This window comes from Montipora foliosa, chromosome 14 (genome assembly GCF_036669935.1).
Source record: "Montipora foliosa isolate CH-2021 chromosome 14, ASM3666993v2, whole genome shotgun sequence".
Lineage (NCBI taxonomy): Eukaryota > Metazoa > Cnidaria > Anthozoa > Scleractinia > Acroporidae > Montipora > Montipora foliosa.
In genome coordinates, this window is record NC_090882.1 from 11,841,031 (window position 1) to 11,856,030 (window position 15,000).

General features: G+C 37.4%; 1 long non-coding RNA gene across 1 annotated transcript in view; it reads left to right on the forward strand.

The window, feature by feature from the left end:
* The window catches only part of LOC137985360 (uncharacterized), a 30,280-nt gene extending 19,132 nt beyond the window's left edge, over positions 1-11,148 (forward strand). The window contains exons 7-11 of the long non-coding RNA XR_011119288.1: positions 280-366; positions 2,558-2,681; positions 3,063-3,149; positions 5,589-5,702; positions 10,936-11,148. This is a non-coding gene — a long non-coding RNA (uncharacterized lncRNA). The remainder of the gene's footprint in view (positions 1-279; positions 367-2,557; positions 2,682-3,062; positions 3,150-5,588; positions 5,703-10,935) is intronic.
* Positions 11,149-15,000: the final 3,852 nt, after the last annotated feature.

Consider the following 15,000-nt stretch of genomic DNA (forward strand, 5'->3'; position numbering starts at 1 on the left):
TTTTTGGAAGTGTGTAATTGTTACTAAGGAGAGTTAATTGTAGACTTGTGAACATTCCATTAACAAGAGAGGGTATTTTAAACGATACATGTCACTTTAATCCATTAGGCCCTTTCAAATTTTCAATTTCTGTCAGTATACTATGGCTTGGTAACAATGATATTGAAGAGGCTCAAAATAGTTTGAAGTCTTTCAGCAAACAGTACTATTTTGAAGGATTGGATGTACGCAACTGTTTCATAAAATGGCAGTGTTTGTGATGGTCACGTTCATTTTCAGACTGATGCTATTGGATGCGTTAATTCCTTGACTACAGTACTTGGACAAGAAGTGGACAGATTTAATTCTCTCTTAAAAGTCATCAAGGTAGGCAAATACTTAAAATTCATATGTATAGTGCTTCACAGTATTGCCTAGGCAATGCTTTCGTCATTAGTAATCATAAGGGGTAAATAATTCATACACCTCACTTTAAATGATCGTTGTGTTGGGTTTTCAGACCTCTTATGCTTCATTCAACGTTAATTTTTTTTTCAAATTCTCAGCCAGTGTATATGTTGCCGGTAAAATCCATTCCCAGGTTGAATCTGTCTTTGTCTAGGTTAAATTGGTCATCGCCATTTTACTTGGGTTGAATAGGCACTCAGGTGAATTGAAGAACCATTTCTGGAGCCTAAATTAAGCCAAGAGAAAAAATAAGGTCGGGTTAGGATTACTTGTGGTTATTATACATGGATATCAATTGACTTATTGTGGAGAATCAAATAACAAAAAGAACTATAATGATGGGTTGAGCATGTTCGTCTTTGTAGTGTAGTGGTGAAGACACAGGGCTATAGACGTTATTCATAAATGGCGGTCAATTTATAATTCTTTTGTCAAAGTGCAAATTAGCCTACCAAGCCTCGATACCATACAGTGAATTGAAAAGAATTCTTGCTCTAAAATGAGGCTTGGTAGGCTAATTTGCACTTGGACAAAAGAATATTATAAATGTGACCGCCATTTATGAATAAGGTCTATAGATCTTGGAGGGTCTGAGTTTGAGTACCGGTAAGTCATATTACAGTTCTTTGTTCCCTTACTTTGCTGTAATGTTGAGATTGAATGGATAAGTGTATGAATACAGAAACTGATAAGATGATGTGAAACATTAAGAAGGTGTGTTGAGATGCATAAGACAGAGCTTGAGGGGGGAAGGTATCTTTTTGGGGTTTGATAGCTGCTTTAAACTGGGTAAACTTCATCATTTTATGCTGTCGATCAAATCCGGGCTCATGTTGAATCCGTTTTTATTCAGGTTAAATTGGTGATCTCATTTTACTTAGGTTGAATATATATTGTGCACTCTACACAGTTTAAAGCAGCTATCTACCCCCCAAAACTAACACATCTTCTTAGTGTATAGTTTGTATAATCTTACTGGTTTCTGTACTTATACACTTATCCATTCAGCCTCAACAATACAGCATGGTAAGGGAACAAAGAACTGTGCTATGCACATATCGAAGCTCAAACTCAGACTCTCCAGATTTTAGTCCTGTGTCTTCATCACTATGCTAACCCTACACTACAACACAGTTCAATTGATATCCATGTATAATAACCAAAAGCAATCCTAACCTGACCCTAATTTTTCTCTAGGCTCAGTTAAGGCTCCAAAAAAGTTTTTTCAATTCATCTGAGTGTGTATTCAACCTAGGTAAAATGAGGATCACCAATTTACAATGTAACCTAGATATAAACGATTCAACCTGAGAACTGATTTTACTGGCAACATATATTCTAAGTCCATATAAGAAGGACAGATGGAAGTGCAAATACGCTTGCCAACAAAAACAACAAACTACCACAACACTGAGAAATTTCATTCAACAAAATCCAAATCCTCACGTACTACTTAAATCTAGCAGATCCAAAAGAATCCAAGTTAGAAATTTCTGTGCATCTGTTCTATAGGAGAGCTTTATTTCCATAATTTATTACCATTTTGGTATAAATAGCTTCATTTTATCCCGTTTATTCCTCTCTTTGATTTTAAAGGAAGCTCACTTGTTTGACCCTCCCACCTCCCCACAGCGATTTGCCTCCAGGCTCGCCTCTTCCCATATTTACATCTGCCTGGGGCATTTGGGATTGAGGGCTCTCAGTGATAATTTATTACTGTTCCTGTAAGGGTAGCAACAGATTCTTGAATATTGTAGATGTGTTGTTGGGGAGAAGACGTTAATAGTTTTTAGAAGGTCATGGCAACACAAGAATGCAATCAGTCTTGTTTTTCTCTTTGACAGTCAAGTAAGAACGCAATCCATGCAAGGTGCTTGAGTGGAATACGTGACAAATGTTGTGAGGATTGTGGTCTTGCGAGACAGGCAAAAAGAAACTGTGACTGCTTTGCATTATGTAATGAACTCGAGAAACTTGGACAGGCTTCAAGACTGTTTTACAACTTTATTTGGTATTTTTCAGTAATAGCAGATAACGCACTAAGCAAGATGTCACTTGCATGGTTAAGAACTGGAACTCAGGAGTTTTCACATCTTTATTATTTTTTTAGTTTTTCACAGATCACGTGTGGAGGACGAGATGATGTTGCTCTGGATAGTAGTACTTGACAACCATTCTTGGAAGACTTCTCTCGTCCAGGATTCTTGAAAATGGTTACAAGTTTTCTAGCTCAGGTGAGAACACAAATGGTATCAATTTTTCCATTTACCAAGCAATAATAGGCTTAAAAGTGAAGCCTATGTTCTAAGAAGCCTCCAAACCTTAGCCTCTTTTTGGAAGTGTGTAATTGTTACTAAGGAGAGTTAAATACATGTATAGACTTGTGAACATTCCATTAATAAGAGAGGGTATTTTAAACGATACATGTCACTTTAATCCATTAGGCCCTTTCAAATTTTCAATTTCTGTGAGTATACTATAGCTTGGTAGCAATGATATTTAGGAGGCTCAAAATAGTTTGAAGTCTTTCAGCAAACAGTACTATTTTGAAGGATTGGATGTACACAACTGTTTCATAAAATGGCAATGTTTGTGATGGTCACGTTCATTTTCAGACTGATGCTATTGGATGCGTTAATTCCTTGACTACAGTACTTGGACAAGAGGTGGACAGATTTAATTCTCTCTTAAAAGTCATCAAGGTAGGCAAATACTTAAAATTCATATGTATAGTGCTTCACAGTATTGTCTAGGCAATGCTTTCGTCATTAGTTATCGTAAGGGGTAAATAATTCATACACCTCACTTTAAATGATCGTTGTGTTGGGTTTTCAGACCTCTTATTCTTCATTCATCGTTAAATTTTGTTTTCAATTCTCAGCCAGTGTATATGTTGCCAGTAAAATCCATTCCCAGTTTGAATCTGTCTTTGCCTAGGATAAATTGGTTATCCCCATTTTACCTAGATTGAATAGGCACTCAGGTGAATTGAAGAACCTTTTTTGGAGCCTAAATTAAGCCAAGAGAAAAATTAAGGTTGGGTTAGGATTACTTGTGGTTATTATACATGGATATCAATTGACTTATTGTGGAGAAGCAAATAACAAAAAGAACTATAATGATGGGTTGAGCATGTTTGTCTTTATAGTGTAGTGGTGAAGACACAGGGCTATAGACCTTATTCATAAATGGCGGTCAATTTATAATTCTTTTGTCAAAGTGCAAATTAGCCTACCAAGTCTTGATACCATACAGTGAATTGAAAAGAATTCTTGCTCTAAAATGAGGCCTGGTAGGCTAATTTGCACGTGGACAAAAGAATTATAAGTGTGACCGCCATTTATGAATAAGGTCTATAGATCTTGGAGGGTCTGAGTTTGAGTACTGGTAAGTCATATTACAGTTCTTTGCTCCCTTACTTTGTTGTAATGTTGAGATTGAATGGATAAGTGTATGAATACAGAAACTGATAAGATGATGTGAAACATTAAGAAGGTGTGTTGAGATGCGTAAGACAGAACTTGAGGGGAGAAGGTATCTTTTTGGGGGTTGATAGCTGCTTTAAACTGGATAAACTGCATCATTTTATGTTGTCGATCAAATCCGGACTCATGTTGATCCGTTTTTACCCAGGTTAAATTGGTGATCCTCATTTTACCTAGGCTGAATAAAAATTATGCACTCTACACAGTTTAAAGCAGCTATCTACCCCCCAAAACTAACACATCTTCTTAATGTATAATTTGTATAATCTTACTGGTTTCTGTACTCATACACTCATCCATTCAGCGTCAACAATACAACACAGTAAGGGAACAAAGAAGTGTGTCATGCACTTATCGAAGCTCAAACTCAGACTCTTCAGGTGTTAGTCCTGCGTCTTCACCACGATAGACCTTATTCCAAAATGGCCTTCACTTAAATATTCTTTTGTTTTTATTCAAATTAGCCCTTGATGCCTCGTTCTTGAGCTGAAAATTGAAAAGAATATTTTGCCTTGAACCAGGCATCAAGGTCTAATTTCAATAAAAACAAAAGATTATCTAAATGGTGGCCATTTTGGAATAAGGTGTATACTAACCCTACACTACAACACAGTTCTTTTCATTGTTTACTTTTCTATAATAAGTCAATTGATATCCATGTGTAATAACTAAAAGCAATCCTAACCTGACCCTAATTTTTCTCTTGGCTTAATTTAGGCTCCACAAAAGTTTTCAATTCATCTGAGTGCACATTCAACTTAGGTAAAATGAGGATCACCAATTTAACCTAGATAAAAACGATTCAACCTGAGAACTGATTTTACGGGCAACATATATTCTAAGTTCATATAAGAAGGACTGATGGAAGTGCAAATACACTTGCCAACAAAAACAACAAACTACCACAAAATTGAGACATTTTATTGAACAAAATTCAAATCTTCACATACTACTTGAATCTAGCAGATCCAAAAGAATCCAAGTTAGAAATTTCTGTGCATCTATTCTATAGGAGAGCTTTATTTTCATAATTTATTACCATTTTGGTATAAATAGGTTCATTTTATCCTGTTTATTCCTCTCTTTGACTTTAAAGGAAGCTCACTTATTTGACCCTAACCCTAACCCTCCCACCTCCCCACAGTGATGACCAGTGCTCAAGTTGCTATGTCTGCCACTCCTTTTGCCTCCAGGCTCGCCTCTTCCCATAACTTACATCTGCCGAGGGCATTTGGGATTGAGGGCTCTCAGTGATAATTTATTACTGTTCCTGTGAGGGTAGCAACAGATTCTTGATTATTGTAGATGTGTTGTTGGGAAGAAGACCTTTTCAGAAGGTCATGGCAACACAAGAATGCAATCAGTCTTGTTTTTCTCTTTGACAGTCAAGTAAGAACGCAATCCATGCAAGGTGCTTGAGTGGAGCTCGTGAAAAATGTCGTGAGGATTGTGGCCTTGCGAGACAGGCAAAAAGAAACTGTGACTGCTTGCATTATGTAATGAACTCGAGAAACTTGGACAGGCTTCAAGACTGTTTTACAACTTTATTTGGTATTTTTCAGTAATAGCAGATAACGCACTAAGCAAGATGTCACTTGCATGGACTTAAGAACTGGAACTCAGGAGTTTTCACATCTTTATTATGTTTTTTCACAGATCATATGTGGAGGATGAGTTGATGTAGCTCTGGATAGTAGTACTTGACAACCATTCTTGGAAGACTTCTCTCGTCCAGGATTCTTGAAAATGGTTGCAAGTTTTCTAGCTCAGGTGAGAACATAAACGGTATCAATTTTTCCATTTACCAAGCAATAATAGGCTCAAAACTGAAGCCTATGTTCTAAAAAAGCCTCCAAACCTTAGCCCCTTTGTTAGTGGAAGCCATCACACGTACATTGCATAACTAGCTCAATCGGCTTTAATCTTTGTTGAAGACTTTGTCTGTAACCACACAGAGCTATGTCAGCATGCCTGAACATGCCCTGTAGACATCACAAAAACATCTAGTTTCAACCAATCAAGAGCATCATGTAAAGATAAATTTGGCTTCAGAAAAAAACTCCCTTCATTTCGTCACAAGCCTTTGAAAAGTGTGGAGTAAAGGGAAGCAGTTTATTAGTACCATGGCTTTTATCAGTGATAATTATTTGCAAGAAACGGGCGTTTTTTTACAAGCAAGCAGTGTGGTGATTCCTCTTAACCATAACATGCTTTGAAGAAGCACATGAAAAAACATTCTCAAGACAACACTCACCAATGGCAGTATTGTTCCCGCAAGTTTTATCGCCCCAATATATGTTCGGAACACCAAAAGTTGTGCACATTTGAGAAGGAACATAATTATCGTAATAGCATCAAGCGAAAATAACCAGAAGCAGAAGGTAACAGACCAGTTGAAGAAACAGCAAGACATGATGACGGGGTTCTTCCTGAAGCGACTAATGGAAAACGGGTGGAGGATACGAAGTGCTCAGATAATCCTTGTGCTTTGACATCTGCAATGGAAAACTCCTGAAAACCTTGAAATTCAAATCCCAAGTTCAAGAGAAACAACCTCAGGGTGTTATTAAACTGAAAGAAAAAAATTGCTGCTTTACTGTCTGAGGAAAGAAGGAAAAACAAGAAGGGACTCGAGTGGTTCATCATCATTCAAGTCAAGTTAATCAAACTGAAAGCAGATGGTTCTGTTAAGATTTCAGAACCTCATTTTTGGAGTTTTTGCATGACAACTGTGAACGACCATGAAATTGAAGACCAACTCGGTGAAGTGAACACGAAAATTTTAAATGCTTTCTCAACGTATCAAAAAAGAAGGAAGTGGTTGGGTCCTACAGTATTTGAAATCCTGCACCTTAATTTACACGCAGCTCAGTACAAACCATCAAAAGGTTCCAGCTATCTGCCTTTCCCAAATAGTTAGAGGACAAGAAGACCATTGTTTATGTTCAAAGCAAGGATAACAAGTGTTTCATGTGGAGCGTCTTGGTGGCCACACACCCAATTCTCTGCAAATCCAACTCTGAACGAATTCGCACTGAGCTCTATGTTAGCCAAGTCAACTTGGATGGTATTTAGTGTCTGGTACCTATCAGTAAAATCCCACAGTTTGAGAAGCAGGACAACATTGCGATCAATGTGGTGTACCTCACCAAAGAACACTAGTTTCTCGTACATGTGAACTTGCTCCTGTTTTCAAAAGAGAGAAACGCTATTACTGTTTGATCAAAAATCTCAACTGACTGCTTTCCAGCCAAACGAAGTATGAAGGGAAGAGTATTACTATCCTTTTGTCTTGATCATTTTGGACGGGAACAGCTACTTGAAGACCACAAACCGCTCTGTAGTAAGCATGGACCTCAGAGAATAGAGCTGCCAAATGAGGACAACATGTTTCTCCAGTTAAAAGATTTCCAGAAACAGCTTTGAGTCCCCTTTGTTATTTACGCTGCTTTTGAGAGCCTGCCTCACCCGATGGGTGCTCTGTGAGTCTCATCTTTCATTTTGCCCAGCACCTTTTTGTTTCTAGCACTGTACAGAAAAAGCTCCCTCAGCTATTCTGATGTGTCAAAGTAGTCCAGGTCTTGTTGGAAATTGCGGTACAGAGTGGATGTCTTGACATCATAGCATAAACTGTCAGTGTCTGTAAACAGCAATTTGGAGTTTGAGGCATACTTTGAGACCATGGCAGTTGTAGTGAAAATCTTACATGAGTACTTTTCAAGAGGTCTAGAATAATGGAGCCAATGAATATAGGGTGGTTCAGGTAAAATTTCGTCTTCATACTGACAGTGGCCGGGTCTTGAGAGAAGATGCAGGACAAATCAAAGGAAGGTGAGGTGATCACTTTAGTCAGTTTGTTTTCGTTAGTCACCAGCTTAACATTCACCCACTTCCACAAGTTCCATACCACAATGTTCATAACTTTAAAGAAATCTTTTTCAAAGTCACTTGATGCTTGTTTTCTGTTTTCCGTATTTAAATCAGTGAACTCCTTAACCACATACTCTGTACAAAACCATGTGCCCGATGGATCATTGTTAGCTTCATGCCAAGGTCTAAGTCATGCTTCAGGTTGCAGTAACGAAGAATTTAGTGTGTTTTGTCACAGAGATTAGGGACCAGTTTAGGTATGGGTGCACCACCCAGGTTCAAGTCTTGTATGTTAGGGACAGTCTGACAGCAGGGAGACAGCATATTTGGGGTTGCTTTCATGTTCTCTGGCGCTAAAAGGACAATCCGAGTGCAGTTCGTGGAGTTCTGTTGGGTATTCTAGATCTACATCAAGAATCTACACATTTCCACCATTATCAGGTATGGCCATCACATTCAGCTCCTCAATTTTATGCTCTATCGACCAGAAAAAGTTGTGCCTTGGGAGAGGCTGAATCATTGCCAATCCATACAAATTGTTGGCGGCCAAGTAGAATGATATAGTTTTTATCCTTGTTTTTGTAGAGTTCTAACCAGATACTGCTTATGGGTTGATTGCTGATCATGGAAATACCGCCGCCACAAAGAAATAAGAAATAAGTACATGTCCAGGTTGGTTGGCAATTCTAATTCCACGTCCGTCATCTTAAGGCAGGCAGAACAAGCCAGACCAGGAAATGCGTAGTAATGAGCAGGGTCTAATCCATAGTAATTCAAGCAAATGCTTTGAAAGTTTTCAAAGACATCAGCCAGCAATGAAAAGTTGGAGAGAAGGTAGAGATTGTGGTACTCTCCAAGGGTTTGAGGTTGGAACATCGTGAACACTGTGCTTGCTGGTTATCTCCATCGCTGCTGTGCTCTTCGGTAAGTATGCTGAAGAAGGCTTCTTTGGTGGGAGTTGTCGCTCTTAAAACTTGCTCATATTGTCCACATAATTGTATGGATGCCACCTTTTCTTTCCTCAATGTAGCATTTGAGTGCATGAAATTTACCATGTCCCACCCACCAGTGCCAGATTTGAAACAAGCTTTTCTAAAGATGCATTCATGAACTGCAGTGAATCCAGAAAATCTAAGTGGCCAATCCATATTGTTTGGAATGCAATTGATGGTCTTGTTCTTCAACTTTCCTGCACCTTCCACAATGAGATTATGAAGAATGACCAGAATTCGACCTGCGAATTGAAAATACAAATTGCAAGCATTATGGGCTGCCCCTCTGAATTTACCAGTAAGATGGCAGTGATATTGAACCCGATGAGAACCAAGTTCCTCTCTACAAATGTGACAGTGAATGGCTTGTTGAAACTATTGCTCTTTGGAAGGGGTTAATTGCATTGAAACAATCTCTTTCACGATAGTATGAATTCTTTCCTCTTCTTCCTGTAAGCTTTCAGGAAATTATCCACTTCATGTTCTCCAGGATAGAGTGCAGGAGGCTTACAGAATTCTGGTTTTTGGGGAGAGACTCTCTTGAAACCAAAACTGCAGGATTGATGTTTCTGAAATTTCTCCGTTGAGGACTTGCTAGGATCTGGTGAGGCGGACTGAATCTTGGTGTTCAGGCTCTCAAAAGCAGCGTAAATGACAAATCTGGAAATCTTTTAACTGGAGATACATGCTGTCCTCATTTGGTAGTTCTATTCTGAGGTCAATGCTTACTAGAGAGAGGTTTCTGGTCTTCAAGTAGCTGTTCCCAAACCAAACCGATAAAGATAATAAGTACGGTAATACTTCGTTTGGCTGGAAAGCAGTTGGTTGAGATTTTTGATCAAACAGTAATAGCGTTTCTCCATTTTGAAAACAGGAGCAAGTTCACATGTACGAGAAACTTGTGTTCTTTGGTGAGGTACACCACATTGATTGCAATGTTGTCCTGCTTCTCAAACTGTGGGATTTTAGTGATAGGTACCGGACACTAAGTACCATCCAAGTTGACTTGGCTAACATAGAGCTCAGTGTGAATTCGCTCAGCGTTGGATTTGCAGAGAATTGGATGTGTGGCCACCAAGACGCACCACATGAAACACTTGTTATCCTTGCTTTGAACATAAACAATGGTCTTCTTGTCCTCTAAATATTTGGGAAAGGCAGATAGCTGGAACCTTTTGATGGTTTGTACTGAGCTGCGTGCAAATTAAGGTGCAGGATTTCAGATACTGTAGGACCCAACCACTTCCTTCTTTTTTTATACGTTGAGGAAGCATCTAAAATTTTCGTGTTCACTTCACCGAGTTGGTCTTCAATTTTATGGTCGTTCACAGTTGTCATGCAAAAGCTCCAAAAATGAGGTTGCCTTTGCTCCATACTTTTTCAAAGGCTCTTGTCAAAATGAAGGTAGTTTCTTTCTAAAGCCAAATTTAACTTTATGATTGCTCTTGATAAGTTGAAACTAGATGTTTGTGACGTCTAATAGGCATGTTCAGGCGTGTTGACATAGCTCTCTGTGTTGTTACTGCCAATTTTTTGACAAAGGTTACATACAGCCCATTGGCTTACATTTTGTCTTAAGTTTAAGTACTCTTCTCTCCCACCCTTAAAGTTTTGACACATCTTTTTTTCTTTGATTTCATGCCAATAAAGTTGTCTTGTGGTTAAAAATTAGTCCTCCAACCAAGTGTTGGTTAAGGTCCAACTTTCAGTTCATTAAATATTCAGCTTTTTCCCGGAAATAATAGTGCTCAGTGTTGTGATTTAATTTCTCTACAGCAATGTCTGGAAAAATAATTTTTAAACCCATTTGGACAAAAGGGTGGTAAATTTGTTTGAAGGAGAAGAAATGATGAGAACTGGTGAATATTGTTGCAGTATGCAATTGACAGACATATGAATGAGCTTTGCATGAAAAGCATGCCTATTCATTGATTTCTGATATGGAAGGGAATTTGCATGAGAGCTGATGAATATGCATGTAAACTGATGAATTAATGAATAGGCATGAAATGGACAGGTATTGATGAATGTGTATTACAAGTGGACAGTTTATATATATATATATATATATATATATATATATATATATATATAAGTTTATTTAGTTGAGTTAATTTTAAAATGTGCCTTTGTATTTTTAGGTCATTCTACAAACTACCTTGTTGCTGTTTATCTACCAATTATCATTGATAGTTGAAGGAAAGCTTGTTGAGAATGCATTTCTCTGTTTTATTGTTAATATTTAAGGTGCAATTATTTGAAAATAAAAGCATTTTTCTACAGACAATACTGTATGAATACTTCCGACAGTGTGAAGTTTAACATGAAAATGAATAAAGTTGTGAATGTTTAGAAGTGGGACAAACTTGTATGATTGTGTTTATGCAAAAATGTGTACATGAAAAACAGTGAATTTATAAATATGCATGAAAATTGATGAATATGCATGAAATGGACTGGAATTAATAAATATGCATGAAATGGATAAATAGGCATGGGAATTGATTAATATCCATGAAATGAGCTGGAATTAATAAATATGCATGAAATTGATTAATGTGCATGAAATGGGCTGGCATTTATAAATATGCATGAAGTGGATTGGAATTTATAAATATGCATGAAATTGATAAACATGCACAGTGTTCTGGAATCGATGTTTACCTATAAAAGACGAATGGGCACGCATAAATGCATAAATAAGAAGAGAACACTAAGGTAACGCATAACGAATGCGTTATTGGTTGGGCGGGGTTAAATTATGTGAATGAATAATAAGAAATGTGACGATGAATGGTTTGGATTATGGCCATATAGCAGCTGTTGTAACATCTAATTTTACTGGCTTCCTATCCGCACCTAAGAAAAAACAAAAGTAAAAACATTACTTTCGTTTTCTATATGATAAGAATCTATCATACATAATACCTAGTAATAGCCAATGTACATAAATCGGTTTCACTGTACTTGCAAGTTCGTTGCTAAGTTGTCTGGTTGTATATTTTTCGGTTTTAGTTCACTCTGGACCAATTTAAAAGAGTAATCAATGGATTTCGAGATTATGGAAAAGTAAATGGTGTTATGTTAAAAAAGAAAGCTGTTGTACAAGGAGGGAATTGTCAGGGAAGGGGAGGTGTACAAGGTATACAATAAAGATACTTCTGGACTAACAAAAGGTAACATGCCATATTGATGGTGAAGAGTAGCATGGGGTGGGGTGGGGACGGTCACACAACTGTATTAGCAGAATGGTTGGGGAAAGGAGAGATTTAGCTGTGTATGTCTAAATGTTTTTAAAATTTAACGGTTGTTAAATTTCTCATGAATTTTTTCTTACTGACTTCAAAATTGTATTTTATGAAAAACGTTTAATAGTACACACGTTTACCTTTAATTTTAAGCTTTATCATTTTAAAATATGTAACCTATAATATTAAAAAATACTGCTTTAAAAGAAAGGTAAAGGAAAATTTAATGTTTTGAATTGAATTGGAAGAAACATGTTTAATTTGCTATGTATACAGCCGTTGTCAACAGGTGTCGTAATTAACGAAAACAAAAAGGCATACACGATTTAGGGATGTAAACGTTAACAGAATTAGCGATGATAGGAAGTTGTACTTACAGTCTGAACCTTCGCAAAGGTGCAAAGAATTGGTTGAGGGAATGATAAGAGTGACTAATTAACAATTATTCCTCGAGCCCGAATGGGCTCTGAGTCAATAGCCCATGAGGCCGAAGGCCGAATGGGCTATTGACTCAGAGGCCATGAGGGCGAGAGGAATAATGGTTTTAGTAAAATCCAACTAGTTGGTCAAAAATATCGAGACAAAACATCTTTCGCTTGTTAAAGCTAGACTTTAATTGTTGTTTTGGTTTTCAAAGCCGGCGCTTTTCGCTACTAGTGGGCTATTACAAATAGCCTACTAGTAGCTCAACCAATCAGAACGCAGCATTGATAATAGACAACTAGTTGGATTTTACTAAATGGAAATACTTTTTACATAATGAATGATAAAAATGCATTTACGTTTTGAGTAATGCTGACAACTTGGATGACATCAGCTTGATCTGTAATGATCGTCATTTGCAAATTACAACGAACCTAATGAGAAACAAAAGAAGATGCAATTGTATTTACGGCCGCTTTGAGGAGTGTTATTTGGAATTGCAACTCGGTTACTTTTTGCTGTGAATTAGTCAAAGCTACGGCCACACAGCAAGTGAAAAAATTGGGTTTGATGATGCTTGCATGGGAAATAATATTTTGTTAGTAATTAAGACAGTGAAAAACCGTACTTACGTTCTGGGCGTTAAAGTTTACAATACTATTCTTTACTTGCTTCCATTGGTGTCTCAAAAATGCTTTAGCGTACTACGGGAAAGATAAGATAATGTTTCATGATTATTAACTGAATTATCCAATGGAGTTGAAAGCAAATGAATAAGGTAACTTGAAATTTACCTACAGTGTGAGAGTTATTTTCGTTGGACGTCTGTTTCGAATTAAGTTGTGTTTTATGAGCATAGGTAGATATAAAAGTTCAGAAGAACGTGTTATATGCTATGAAGAAAGCCATATTAAGAAGACTATACGCAAGGGCCTGTATCATGGTAAAAAAAAAGACCCTCTTGAATAAGGATAAAGGCAAAAACAAAACAAAGTTCCGAAATAATTGTATAGTATGCTAGATGAACATTAGTATTTTATCTGCTTAGGGGCTGAAAATACTTACTGTCTTTCAAGTTGTGTACTGCGGTACTTACCATTTACACGGGAAAACCGGAAATTCCAGTTGGAAGATCAAATGCTTCGCGCCATTCCGTTTGGGAAGCTTCAGAAAATTTGGGCTTTGATTTGTGGTGATGCTATTTTTCTGCTCTTTTTAAGTCTCTCTTGCTGACGTGGATAGACTTTTTTGCGATTCCCTCTCCCGCAATGTCGCATTTAAGTGTTTAATGTTTATGTCTGAAATTTCCAACCGGATGGTTTTTGTAAATGGTAAGCACCCCAGGTCTCAGAAATGCTGTCATTCTTCTAATGGGACTGAGGAGTTGTTATCTGAAAATAAAGACTGTTTCATTGGCAAAAGAGGCCATTAATTTGTGAACTTATTTGGAGTATTAATCTAAGAGAGTAGGACATCTTGGGAGCATTAAACTACTACTTGCTGTATTGAACTTTATTATCAGTTTCGTTCTCGTCCAATACTTATTCTTGTAAGTATCTACCTCTTAGAAAAGGTAAAATAATTTCAATTTTCTTCTTTTTCTTGGTGCGATTTTGACCGGATAAGAAACGTTTTGGGCTTTTTGCTCTACGGGCTGTACTTGATGAAAAAAAAATTCTTTAATAGTTACCAAGATATTGTTGATTTAGAACTTAAAGTTATGTTGGCTATCGTTTAAGTCTTGCTTCACACTGTTATTTGTTTATTGGATGTGTTTGTGTTAATGTTAGAGTTCGTGTCATTTTTGAAGCACCACAAGTTGCATTACGACGGAAAGTGTGTAGAGAGAATGGAAGAGAAAGTGATCGAATGAAGATACGATGAAATAGCAATTGCGAAAACTGAAAAAGGGTACAGTGCTACCTGGGTTGGAGAAAGGTTGGGAGGGGGGAGGGGGGGGTGGTGAGGGTGAATGGTTAACTAAGGAGGAGAGGTGAGGGCCTTCTTAAAATTGCATGTCCTTATGATGCTTTTCCCTCGACGGAAAAATGTGAAGGGAGAATGGAAGGGAAAGTGATCAAAAGATCAATGTAATGTAAATTATGTAATGGCCTCATGTACGTAAAAAGGAAACGGGCCTACCCGGGTTGGAGGGGAGGGTGCGAGTGGTCAATCGAGGAGATGGTCGCCTTTTAAAATTATATGTCCTTATGATGCCATGGTGGTTTTCAAATGACCTCATATTCGTAAAAGGGATACTTAGCTACTGGGACTGGATTGTGAATGGTCAACTGAGGAGGAGAGGTGAGGAGCCCATTAAAATTACATGTCCTTATGATGCTATGGTGCTTTTCAAATGACCTCATGTACGTCTATTTGTCCAAAGAAATGTAAAGAAAGTCGATAAGCTGCCTGTTGCGCAGTGAAGAAATATTTTTAAAATTAAGTGCTTGTCCTATAGGTGATTTTGAGCGCATTTTATTTTGCCTGTTAATTTTCAAGCTTTGTGTGCCTGATATCGTTGTTGGGTTAGGG